The sequence below is a fragment of the Akebia trifoliata genome, unplaced genomic scaffold (genome assembly GCF_017979445.1).
Source record: "Akebia trifoliata isolate Shusen 1 unplaced genomic scaffold, ASM1797944v1 Contig00717, whole genome shotgun sequence".
Taxonomy (NCBI): domain Eukaryota; kingdom Viridiplantae; phylum Streptophyta; class Magnoliopsida; order Ranunculales; family Lardizabalaceae; genus Akebia; species Akebia trifoliata.
Window position 1 is genome coordinate 29,557 of NW_028237147.1, and position 12,229 is coordinate 41,785.

Genomic DNA, 12,229 nt, shown 5'->3' on the forward strand with positions numbered 1-12,229 from the left:
TATGTGTATATATATATATGTGTGTGTGTGTGTGTGTGTGTGTGTGTGTGTGTGATAGAAGATGAAAACATTCCCATATGACCCATCAAGTGATTAAGCAGTTTCTCATCTTGGTATTCGCCTTTGAATATGCAATCAACTACTTGGTATCAGCTATTATAGCTACAGCTCTAACTGTTGGCTGTGTCAAAGCTGCCATGGAAGAAGCTACTGTGCTGCAAACATCTCAAATGAAATGGCTCCTAGTATAAAGTGAAAAACAAACTTAGTTAAGCATACTAGTATAAACATGAGCATTGATCTTCTAAATGACGCAAAGTTGATGAAAACATCAGCAGTTGGATGTGAAAGACAGGCTGCTTCAATGCTATGCTACGAGTCAGAGCATCTTTAAAAACTAAAATTCCAATGTCTTTTTAAAAAAAAATTGAATTAATTTCTCAAAACTATCAAATAGTGATAAAAAAATTTGCACTAAAAAAAATCCATAACATATTCTTTGTCGTAGGGTCATAGATTTTAGTGTAAGCTAGTTAGTACCTTCAATATTCTATTCTGTTGTTCAAGGGTTAAAAATTTATATAAAACTACTTTGAGAAATTGAAAGAAACTAAAGGAAGACTGAGTGTAGGGAAATCACTAGGGACTTACACATTTCAAAAGTCATAGAACTTTATGAATGGGATTGTTCATAAAGTAAATTAATTTACTCAAGTAAATTCTTTCCAAATTTGAGTTTCAGGGTTTAAAGAGGTCAATGGGGCTGGAAATACACATGTTGGCATATTAAATACACATATTTTATTTTTAAACTGAGCTATATATATATATATAATGAAATCACCTAGAAGGGAAGTTTTATCAATTTTAGATCAAGTCCATATGCGGTAGAGTGTCACCTTGACGTGGTGGAAGTCACCACTACAATACAGGAACTTAGGCATTACCTTGCAGTTCATACAAGTAAGACAACCATACCTTGAAACCAATATGGCTGATTAGTCCAGAATACCAGTTCTCAGACCTAAATATTCATTTTCAATTAGCCTGCATTTAAAAAAAAGGATATCTATTATGGTCATATTGGAATCCTTGAAGTGCCGAATTCGGAGGCAAACCTAAGATTTGACCCCAACTGTGTTACCTACTCAAACTTAGCTTTGAATAACTCAAACACATAAAGCCTTCCCAATTAAGAAAGAAAAATCAGAGAACTACATTAAATATTTTCTCAATTCTTGAATGATTCAAGGTATTACTTGATATCAACGATCCAATATGGGCATGCAATCTGGTACAAGGTTGAAGGAAGCACATACAATGGTATCACTCTAAAGATGTACTCGAGTTAAAAGTTAAGGTTAGAGTCCAGCTTCCTAACATAATACAATAATCAGCCATAACCACGGCAGATGGTAGACATTCTATTTAGTGATGTGCAGCAGTACTAAAATTTAATATGGCAGTGCAACTATGTTATAGCCCTGCAATACTCATAAATCTTACGTTTGTCCAACTGATTTCATCCAAATTACAGGTATAACACAAATGTAGCATATGAGAACAGGAAGGTAATGCAACTACAAATGCATCAAAGAAAACAGTCAATAAGTAAAGTTGTCATTTTTTTACAATTTCTGAGTTACTTCAATCATAAAGATCCTCATCATGTACCCATTCATCCACACTAAAATCAGGAAATGAACGACAACCATTCGCATAAAACCATTGATCTTTCTCAATGATCGCCCAAATCCGTCTTTTTTTTTTCGACCACCCAATTTGGGCACAAAATGTACTAGTTTACATTTATAATTATTAGGTCTATAAGAAGTGAGCCAAACATTCATGGATCTGTAGGCAAAGAGCATGAAAAGACTTATAGATGCTTAGGATACCACTGGGAAAACACTCATGGATCAGTAGGGGCCCAACATTTGTGATAATTGAGCATCCATATGTCTTGTGTGTTCAAAGATTGCACTACAAGGGCAGAATATATTATATCATTCCCTTGGATTCTATCAAAAGAAATACAATAAAGTTTATAAGGTTTAAGATTGTACCATATTCTCGTTGAAGCTCAAGATAGAAGCTACATTTCCACACCTATAACTGTAATTTAGTGTTGATCACACCTGCAAAAGATAAGAGCCAAAACGAAAATAACAAGACAAAGAAGAGGTGGGCACAAATAACAATTATAACCATTTAAGTAGGGGATCCTCAATGAATTAGAAGCTAAGGGCAATAGCTCTAAATAATATCACTAAATATTTCCAGTTTGTTGCCCGCTCATATTTTGTTTCTTAATCCATGAATAGTTTTGAAGGATCCCCAAGAAGTATAAATGACAAGGAAAATGAGGATTGTTCGTGTCAACAATCACAAAGATCCCTCAAATTAACTCAAATTGACAGTATAGAACATAGGTGCAAGAAACGATAACAACCAAAAAATAAAAATCAAATAAGGAAAGAGAACAACATCATATTTATGTGGTTCGGCAAGATTGCCAAAATCCCGGGAAATGTTTCAAAATGGAGTTTCAATTTTATTTATTTATTTATTGGAATTATGCAAAAATTTTGAAATTAAATTCATGTCTCTTTGGGATTGTAATATTTACCACAATCCACAATCAGTAACCCCAAAATATCAAAGTGCTAGTGCCGAAAGTAAACCCACATCTCTTTGGGATTGTAATATTTAACACAATCCACAATCAATGTCTACGACAACACTAATATGGAGAGTTAAAAAAAATACTTACAAGTGTAGAGCATAGAATCTAAGTTCAAGAAAGCAAATCATCAAAATTCCCTCCAAAATTTACCATTATCCAGTACACTAACCTCCAAGATACTTGTTCTCTCAATAGATATCTTGTGTGCATAAGCTAACCTATAGAAGTAACAAAGTAACAATTTAGAAAACCAAAACAACAAGATACAAAACTAAAAGCTGCATAGGGCCACTAAAAATTTAAGGAAACTAAAAGGAACCCTGTCCAAGTGTTAAACAAACTTAGCATATCAAAGGAATCCCTCTTGAAAATTGCACTTGCACCCCCAAAAAAAAAAAATAAGATGGGTAATTGATTGGAGGGGAATTGTTCATGCATTAATGTAATTTTACACAAAAAACACAAGTTAGTGCCATAAATCAATAAATTTTCACATACGTTGTGTTCACCGTAAATCTAACGATGAATCGGTTTACAACTTTCTCATTAGCATGGCAAAATGATTTATTAGTTTGACCACCTAGACAAATGAAAAAACAATCCAATGGTCTGATTTTAGGTCCAGAATGAAAATGATTAAACCAAATGATTAGGGACAACCAAAGAACAGAGTTGCTAAGTAGGACCAAAGAATTGCTCCACTTGATTAGTTGGATCAATTCTAAACTAATTGTTTTTTGTGGATTGCATTGTAATTTTAACCATCTCAACCATTTGTTTGATGGAGAAGACATTTGAGTCTCTACTGTTTGTATAATTTTATAGAACCATAGTCTATGATTTTTTTTAAAAGCCGTGATTATCATAATGTAGTCGACTAAATCACGATATTTTCAAAAAGTCGGGTAGTTTTTGAAAAATCACTTTAATCTTAATCAACAATTTTTGAAAAACTAACAAATTATTTTTTTAATTTGTATTTTATCATTTAATATATAAAATAAAATACATATTTTTTATACATAAAAACTTTATTTAACTTATCCGATGTTTAATTTCCTGATTTATCGATCTTTTGTCATTCATTGTGATCTATTCCATAAGTTTTACTCTAAGAACATGAGATTAAGGTGTGGGATTGGAATATGATTACAAGGGACTCAAAACAGGTCAAGTGAGCCTTGGTTGGTATGGAAAGGAAACAAGTTATCAAGTGTTTTTGACTTTCAATATTACAAATGAACAGTAAGGACCTTAAGCATATCTCAAATTAATAAATGAGATATAAAGTGCTTAATTAAAGATCTGTGTTTCCTGCAACCCGTCCAATTCTAGCTTGTCATCTTCCATGCTAATGGTGCCCTAAATATCAAAATAAGTAAGTTTCCTTCAAAATTGTGAAATTAATCCATGTATCAACCAACCAATGTATAATAACATGTCCAATTCCATTGTTGGTATTGATCCTAGGCTGCAAACACAAACCCTTTCCTTATATGATTGCTAAAATTTGATAAAGAATGATAAATAATGAAGATTCAAAACAGATATTAAACAACCTACCGGGGGCTAGCTGAGATGGTAAGAACGGACTAGGTGTGCTCCCCAAGTCCTGACTTCGAATCACTATATGCTCTTCCACAAAGCTATATTTAAACACCTACATAATAGAGGGTGGTGGTACGTGCAGCCCGCCAAGGAAAAAAAAAAAAAAAAAACAGAGATCAAACAAAAACACAAGTTTTATGTGATTCGGCAAGATTGCTCACATCCACAAGAGATCTGCTAATTCTTTGTTGATGAAAAACTTAAAAAAATAATTTTTTTAGAGTTTATGAACTTGGAATGTATATGAAGTCCTAGGGAAAAACTTGCATTATCTAATGACAAATATTCCCCTAAAGTTGTAGGGACACCCAAAATATCAAGAATACAACCAAAAAAAGAAGTTTTAGAACGGATTGATTTTTGGTGAGGATGATCTCCTCACCATAGAGATCATCCTCACCAAAAATCAGCCTATTCCAAAACTTCTAACCCATGTAGGACAAAACATGTTGGGCAAATTGTTGGGTAAATGGTTGGGTGCCGAACGGGACCATTTCTTATTATTTTTAGGTAGTTGTCTCTCTCATGAAATCTGAAGGAAACTAAAATTAGTGATAATTTTGCATCATGCTGTTAAGGCCAAGCACCGTGTGAAAATGCTTGATATTCAACTACTCAATGCCATGGAGTTTTGTTCAATTCGATGCCTTTAAATCTGTCGAATTTAAAAATTCTACGACTGCGGGCCATCGAATTGTAAAAACTCGACGGCTTTGGACTGTCAAATCTGTAAATTCAATGGCTATCCATTGTAGAATCTGGGACAAATGAGGAATTAAAAATTTCTAGGCAATCGAATTTCAATTTAGCCAAAATAGAATTATTTAATTTCTATTTGTCAGGGCTATGCCCAAAATTGTCTTCGTCCTGCATTTGTCACGTCCAAATCCCTATATCCACTCATATATAATCACATCCACACTAATTAGCATTCAATCCATACTATGAAATAATAAATAAAAAAACAACAATCTAATGTGTTATAAAAAGATTGTCTTCAACCTGCCCCATCCACATCATCACATTTGAAATTCGTACATCCATATCCAATCTCATCCATACCCATATACAATCACATCTACACTAATTAACATTCAATCCATACTATGAAAGAACAATATGACAACAGAAAAAGAAAAAAAAATGTAATGCGTCAAATAAAAGTTTGCATATCTAAGTAAGACTACATATGAAAATGTATTACATAAAGTTAACAAAACAAGAGTTTCAAACCCCAACCCCAACTTTGTCACTATGGTCTCAAAAAACTAGGAAGACTGAGTGTTAGTGTCAAGAGGAAGTTCAGGTTGTGCTCAATGGTTCAATAAGTTTGAAGCTTTCTACTAAAGAGGGGGAGTAAGGATGGTTTTCTATCCAAATTGGTGGGAGTAGGACTTAGACCCATAGCTTGGTTTGACAAATTGCAATGCAACTTTGTGGTTGAGGTTCAAGTCCAGCTTACCCATCAAAAAAGGTGTAATCCACAATCATTAATTTGAGGTCCCACAACAACAACAGATTAGTTGACTAATTGCTAGACATAAAGTTTTTGAAGCTTTCTCATCTACGAAACCAATCCAAATGCTCTTTCAAAGTGAAAATAGATGGTTCCTACATTCCTTCTGGACTAAAAGCAGATAATCCATCAGGTGAGACTAGAAGGCAAAACAGATTTTTGTTGTCTATGTGAACAACCACAAGTAAATTCATTCATTCATACAAGTAGAGGACGTTCATGGGTAGTGTTTCTTTCACGACACGCCACCTAGTATGGATGAGAGTAAAGGCCAATGCGCTCAGTTCGACTTTGGATTGAAAGATATTTTGGAATTGAGACTTCACACCACAAGAAAATAATGAATTAGGAACAATGTGTTAAAACGGTTTTTATCAACTTAGATTTTCAATCAATCTCTTCCATCTTCGATTTCATTTCATGCCAAAATCCTCCCATCTTCGATTTCAACATGAATTATATCTCCATTATGTTGTCAGACTTTACAGTCTTTATTAATTTACTATTTATTACTATTGCTCTTCTTTTATTTCAACAAATAATGTTTTACAGCATGTACGCTATTAAATGAGTTCTCAACCCTAAAGTGAGTATAAAACAATAAATGAATTCAGGTTTGTACTTTTTAAAGATTGCTTATCAAAGCAAACAATGGGGGTGCAAATTGTTGTTAATTAGTATGGACTGTGAAACACTATTAAGTTTGTTCCAACATGCAATGTGGGTCAATAATGAAAGGTTGAAGAAGATATGAAAGCGCAAGGGGAAGCAACTGAATTACATCTTTGTTCCTTCCCAAGTGAATTGTTTTTGTGGTTGCTACAGGCCATGTAATTCCCAAAAATTGTATTAATAGAAAGAACCGCTAAGGTGAATGCTTCTAAAGTATTTTTATTCGATATTTTCCTATGCTTCAAAACCAAGTTTCCTACTGTGTTTAGGTAGTCTGTCTCTCCCCTGAAATTTTTTAATGCTAAATATGGCTAAAGGAAAGTAAAAGTAGTGATCGTTTTGCATCATGCTGTTAAGGCCAAGTAAAGAACATAAGAGCTTGGTAAACGTGAAAAGATGGAGTTCCATCAGGATGAACCCAAACCAACTTTGATACTTTTTTCAAAAAGAAACTAAAAATGCCAAAAAGAAATATTTCAAATGTGCAAAACAAAAAACTGTCAGCAGCACTACGAGGAGCTAAATGAACTTGCTAGGTGGTACCAAGATTTGTCTAAAGTCATGAGATTGGTGCTAAATCAGAAATTAGTTACAATATTTCCAAACTATGACTGACATTAGGTGATCTGGAAGCAAAGTTGCGACCACATGGTTATTGAGCAAATTGTCAATTAATTGAGTATCCCTCTGTGGTTGGAAGAACACAATATTGATGCCTGATGGCATGATACACTGGCAGCCTAAGGGTGCCTAGTTTATTTTGTGTTCTTCACTTATGACGAGAATTTATTCTGTATTCTTCACTTAAACTGTTGTGTTAGATTCACCAAATGTATAACAAAACTTATTTTCTTAGTAAGTGTTCAATTGCTCATTACCGTTTTCCATATACATTGAAACTCAACTCTATCATAGTCCATCATCAAGTCATAATTGGATCTCTTGCTTCCGAAAGAGAAATGGTTGACGACAAATCACTTACAAAGGGAAAATATCTCAAAAGATACCATAATCCAGAAGTATAAATGGAAAAGGTAATACAAGATCAGTCACTCACCTGTCGTAATTGTGTAAGAAATTTAGTGATGTGAGCTTGATTATGCGTCAAAGTTCCAACTTCAACAAATCTGAAAAAACAAAGCAAATTACACACAACATGTCAATGAAGTGCTAAACTGTACAATTGATTAATCAAACAAAAAAAATATATTTACTGAAGCTACACAAAGCTGTGTAATGTAAGTCTATTTAGTGGTCATGTACATCTAAAACATAGATAAAGTAAGCACCCACCATGAGGCAGGGGCCACCTGTATGGACATTATGAGATGGTTCTGAGAGTTGAACTCTATGGACATTATAATGGAAGCATTCCTCTACAAGTCAGACCATGTATGTGTTTCTTCTGCAAACACAGAGACATCATTAATCTTCAAGTTTTCTAGATCTCAAAGCATAAGGGTACCAATAACTTCCGGTCCTTATAACTCTACCACACAACTCAAAATCGAGTGATCTCATTGGCCATGGATTCATCTGGAAGTCTATTTCTACCTATTTAATTGTAAGGCTCCAAAGCACTTGCTATTGCAGCAACCTGCACACTGGTAACAACGGCTTTGGTGCACAATATCTTTGCTTGCACAAATCTGATTTGACAGATTCATGTGATGACGATGAGATGTTGCATTTTTCTTAATTTATACACCATAATGACTAAAATTCATCGTAAACCCAATGGTGGTTGGGTTTTGCTAGCTAACAGTCCAAGCCACCGACGATTGGATTATCATCCAATTGGAACAGATAAACTTGTGAGCGGCCCTCCAAGTCAATACTTTTAGGAGGAAATTCTACAAAAATAGGGTCAGAGTGTGTGCCCTGTGAGTATTTCTTGGGCCATTTGCTTGAAATTTTAGATTCTGATTATGGAAACTGATTGCTTGAATCAAGAATCTTTGGCTAAAAATTGTTTTGGGGAACTGATTTGGAATCTTGAATCACAATCCCCTTTCACTATCTACCAATTCCGATATGGAATATTATATACCCAGTTGCAGAAAAAAGAAGAGAACAGATTCAAAAATCCATTATTATTATTTTAATTGTTTTGCTTATGTGAAAATCACTTTTATTATCTCAATCAATTGTAACATCGTGGATGAGAATCAAATTCTAAAATTAGAATGAAATGTATCCATTTTGTCATCTAGGGTGGATTCCATGTTCTAATATAATAATATAACGTTGGATTCTTAACTACATACATTTACCCCCGTTCGCGACCATATGGGGCATTTGGTTAGAAAGAAAAGCTTATTTGGAGCTTAACGCCGTGCGTGATCGAATGGGGCATTTGGTTTGAAAGAAATGCTAGAACTTTTCAAGAAAAGGAAAAATCAGCACAAGAGTTCATTAGATCAATTTTCGGGCTCTTATTCTTTTGGTGTAAAATCTTTTAAGAGTACAGAGGAGTCTTTCTCGAGGACAATTTGTTCCCGTTGGAAGTTCATTTGTAGCATTGAGATGCCTTAGTGGTTTGTTGATAAAATATAGATGTAAAAAAAGAGACTTTCTAACTGCCTGTCTGACCTATGGTATCTAGTATTTGTTGCTGCTTATGAAGACAAAGTACAGAGCTCTCACCCGTAAGCTTTGCATGTGACACATCAAGACTTGTTATAATCAGTGCCTTTCACAAAGACGCGTCAAGACTTGTTATAAAGTTGCTTATGAAGCTATTTCCATATCATTGTATCTATGTCTACTTTCAAGGCATGTAGAATCAACCTGAGGGAGAGATGTTGCTGCTTATGAAGACAAAGTACAGAACTCTCACCTATGAGCTTTGCATGTGACACATCAAGACTTGTTATAAAGTTGCTTATGAAGCTATCTCCATATAATTGTATCTATGTCTACTTTCAAGGCATGTAGAATCAACCTAAGGGATGAGATGAATCATTGCTTTGCCCAATGGTTATAAATTATGTAGAACCACACGACAAAGACATCTAGCTATAAATTATGTGAAAAGGGCAGAGAAATGGACATGATAGATTAACAGCCCTCACTTCCTACAATACTCAACGCTCCTTATCTCCCATACCTCTTTCTACCATCTCTCATCATTCTTACAACCACCTCCCATACCAACTTGCACAATCAAGCACCCCTTCCCCTTACCCCCCCTCTTACATCAAAACTACCCCACTCATTTCCATTCTTCTTTATAGCAATCTCTCTCCCTAGCAACTTCTCATCCATTCCCTTCATATTCCCCAGACTCATAGTGTATATGTGCAAATCTGAGCCAAACAACACTCCCCTCTTTTTTTATTCTTCAAAATATAAAGAAAAAATGAGCGCAAAAGAATAAGGGCAACAAGGGAAGGAAGGACTTGGACTCATTGGTTTTGGTATTCTTGAAGGGTATAACATTTGCCTATCGACTTCTAGTGATCATGTTGGTAGCTATTTGATCAGATGAAATGGTCAAATTAAGGTTGAAAATGGCGTGAAGAACCAACCCTGTTCATCGTTTTTTTTAGGGGCACTCACAGAACCATGTGTTCTGTGTTGAAGTAGGGAAGATGATGGTGGATTGACTTAACCAAATATCAGCTTGTTAGGTAAATTCTAGCCATTGTATTTGAGTATGGGGGTTGAAATCTTAATGAATTTTACCCATGGTTTTGGATCTTGAGAACTATATATATATATATATATATGTATATGTATGTATGTATGTATTTATGTATGTATTCTCCAATATTTAGACCTTTAGCAAAACGTTGCTCTATAATGACAAGATATAAGAAATCTAGAAAACAGCAGTCAACATAAGCTTTTCATATATGGAAACTAAAAGCAACCAAACTGACCAGATAAGTATGAATAATAAAAAAAACTAACATTTAGGTGACTCATAAATTAATTATTCTAATTCCCGATATTAGCTAAACTAAGATGCATAGGAAAAATTCTGATAGATAATCAAGCATAGTATAGTATCCTCCCTCCTAGGCATATGAAAATAAGAAAACCTCTGCAATATCAAGAACTGGAAATCAAACAAAAAAAATAGGAAAAATCAACCTAGTGAGATGAACGTTTTAGGGAAAAAAATAAAGGTAAATGAAACAAAACGGTGAAAATATTTTCAAGCCTCAATGTTGTTTTCTCTCTTACCCATCGGCTCTACCACATTGGCCAAGGCGAGATGGACTGCAAGCCAAAAACCTACCACCACCAAACTGCACTTCAATGTGGGCATCAAGTTTGTGATCCTGGTGAGTGCTGACGCTTCTCAAGTTTCCTAACCACATGGTTGAAATAACAAAATAATCAAAATTATACACAAGTTCATAACACCAACATTTTTTTTCTCATCAGATATGAAAGTGGGCACATGGTGGCACGATGAATAATCCACACGCATGTGTACAACACACAAGGACTATAAAGAATATATCAACTAAAAGATTGATATCGAAACAAGATATAAAACCTTAATGCAAATAAATACTCTCTCCCAGTGTTCGTATACCTTATTAAATCAACAATGGATATAATTCTCAAGTTTTGAAAACTCCATGTGAATCAAATCAATGGATGGAGCAATACCACCACAACATTAAAAATCTAAACTATAAACTCTCTTTTTGTGAGTCCTCCAATTGGGAATATCAAGTTGTGATTAAAATAAATAGGAAAGAAAAGCAAACTGGACCCACAGTAAAACCATCCATTCAATCAATTGGAAAGTGAGGTTTAGATAAGAGAGAACCTAAGTTAAAAGGATAAGCATCACATTTCCACCCAGAGGCTTTGAGGGGCCCTTGTCCTGTTGTTGAGTGTCACCAGTAATGGATATATGTCTGTCTTCTTGGAACTCTTGTGCTTTGTTTTATTTTTATGGAACCTAAAAGTTTTAAGGACACACTACACTAGAAACCATGCCTAGACCACTAACAACGTTGCATCACTAAGACGATATGAAACTTTATATGTGTGTGTGTGTGGGGGGGGGGGGGGGGGGTGTCAAAATCTGACACCTCCAATGCGGATACTTTACCCTTTTAAAAAGTCCATGCAACATAGATATAATTGCACTCTTTTTTGGATGATTGGAAAAGAACATAAATAAAGATTCAGAAATTATATATATATTGGATGGTAATGTTCGTCCAATCAGATCAATTTTTTTTATCAAGGGCATCTCTTAAGTTGGACCCATCAAAAGGCGCAAGCAGGTTCAACCCAATCTGTGCCACATGTATTGAAGAGCTGAATTAATGTGCACTAGCTGTTAAATGCTTACCGCAATGATGGGGACCCCGATCCCTTGGTGGTAATGAATCTTAAGAAGGCTTAGATCGGTCAATTCCAGCTTCTATAGAGGCATCCCAGTTTCCACTTTCCTCAAAAGATCGTATCAACCTTGTTGCTTGAAGACCACCCATCATTGGCATGCATATATCTTGAATGGTATTACAAACAGTTATGAGTATAACTTGCTTGTACAACCCTCAACCCTTGCAAGCTAAATCTGCTCAATCCTACTTCCATCAAAGAACATGTATGAAACTCTGCTTGAATAATTAGTTATCGACCCAATATGAGATGGAGTCCTATGGTGCAGGTTGAAGGCTTAAAAAGGATGATTGGAAGGCACATACTTTAACCGAAAAACTTGGTTCCAGATAGTATAGCATGAGAAGACAGGGTTCAAGTACCCCAATTAG

At 34.8% G+C, this 12,229-nt stretch overlaps 1 long non-coding RNA gene across 1 annotated transcript; it reads right to left on the reverse strand.

Moving 5' to 3' along the window:
- Window positions 1-1,105: 1,105 nt before the first annotated feature.
- Window positions 1,106-11,149, reverse strand: LOC147381156 (uncharacterized). Its single transcript, XR_015174743.1, has 5 exons — window positions 11,032-11,149; window positions 10,674-10,800; window positions 7,540-7,609; window positions 2,067-2,904; window positions 1,106-1,983 (listed from the first exon to the last, which is right to left on the reverse strand). It is a non-coding gene; the product is annotated as an uncharacterized LOC147381156 (long non-coding RNA).
- Between the last annotated feature and the right edge of the window lie 1,080 nt (window positions 11,150-12,229).